Genomic DNA, 1,435 nt, shown 5'->3' with positions numbered 1-1,435 from the left:
AAGACCCTCAAGGAGATGGATTGCCAGAGTGGCTGCAACAATGGGCTCAAGCATGACGATTGTGAGATGCACATGACCTGGCAGAGTTTCGTTCTGTGGTGCATAGGGTCACTATGAGTTGGAACCGACTCGATGGCACCTAACAACAGTAGAAAACTAAGGGACCTTACATCTAAAATAAGGCAGTTCTTCAGTTTTCCATAGGAGAGAGAGCAGGGACGTATGTATTTTCCAGGCATACAGCAGGAGTTCAATAGATGAGTGATGTATTGAAGAGTTGAACTGCACAGAGAATGGCCTTGAGGGATGGTAGGATGGACGGAAGGTGGAGCGGTAAAGGCATTCCAAGTGAGAACAGAGTGAATAAAAGCCTGGAGGTAGAAATGGCTAGGGCAGGAGGAATAACCACTTCGGCTGGGACTGAATTCATGAAGAAGGACCATGACAGGAGGGCCTGAAAAGGTGAAGAAAGTGAGGTCCAGAGCTCAGGAGGGCGTTGGCCATTGGGGCTTCATTTCTCTACAAGGGCGGAGGCCCTGGCAAGGGCTCCAGAGTCTGGGTTCCCTGCCCAGGGGCCTCAAGAGGCTGCTCTCAGGGCACCCACCTCTCTCGCTCCCCGCCCACCTCTCTGCCTGCGTCGGCCATTAGAGCCTCGCTCGCAGCCCCAGAGCCTCGCACTGACGCGGGCCCGCGCGTGAGTCAAGCCTGCGTCACGGCGCCCCGCCGCCAGGGTGGCCTTTCGGAAAGCGAGGGAACAGCGCGCGCTGCGCTCCGCCCAGCTTCGTTCCGCTCCACAGAGCTGGCGCAGCCGGAGCGGGGAGAGGGCGGCACTCGACCCGCTCACTCGCAGCCCAACGCGCTCCCTCCGCCGCGGGACCTGGGTCCCGGGGCCGCTCCCCGGGGGCCTGAGCGCACGGCGGGCGGGAGCCGGGACCGGACCCGCGGCGCGGGAGGGAGCTAGGAGCGAGCGGAGTCGCGTGCGCCGGCGCGCAGCTTCTCTGCCCCCTAAGCCCCGGCCGGGGACCGTCGTCGCGGAGCTGAGGCTACCGGAGGGAGGGTCTGTGCGCCCTCGACCCGTTGGGGGCTGCAGCTGTTTGGTAGGAGTGGAGGGACTGAGTCCGCGCGACGGCCCACGCGGTACAGGTGAGTCGCCGGCCGTGCCCTGTCCGGCTTAATCCGGCCAGCCACCGCAACTTTGCCTCGGCCGGCCCCGCCCCAGCCATGGAAACCTAACGACCGAGATGCGAGACGGCGCTGCCCCCACATCGTCCCCTCCCGGCGTGCTGCTCCAGCCGCCGTTGCTTGGCGACGGAGTCCCGGTCCTGGGGCCAGCGCTCCTCCAGCGCAGTAGGGGTGCCCAGCGCCGCGCGCAAGGGTTGGGCCCGGGGCTCTGGCTTTCGCGACTCAGGAGGGCCCGAGAACTCCGGAGGTAGTC

At 64.3% G+C, this 1,435-nt stretch overlaps 1 protein-coding gene across 1 annotated transcript in view; it reads left to right on the top strand.

Moving 5' to 3' along the window:
• The first annotated feature begins 756 nt into the window (after positions 1–756).
• The window catches only part of SLC6A17 (solute carrier family 6 member 17), a 53,642-nt gene continuing 52,963 nt past the window's right edge, over positions 757–1,435 (top strand). Inside the window, exon 1 of the mRNA XM_004390424.1 lies at positions 757–1,143. The gene's annotated coding sequence lies outside the window, so the exon portion shown is untranslated. The remainder of the gene's footprint in view (positions 1,144–1,435) is intronic.

Source organism: Trichechus manatus, unplaced genomic scaffold (genome assembly GCF_000243295.1).
Source record: "Trichechus manatus latirostris isolate Lorelei unplaced genomic scaffold, TriManLat1.0 scaffold00297, whole genome shotgun sequence".
Taxonomy (NCBI): Eukaryota; Metazoa; Chordata; class Mammalia; order Sirenia; family Trichechidae; genus Trichechus; species Trichechus manatus.
This window is presented reverse-complemented; position numbering and strand designations above follow the sequence as displayed.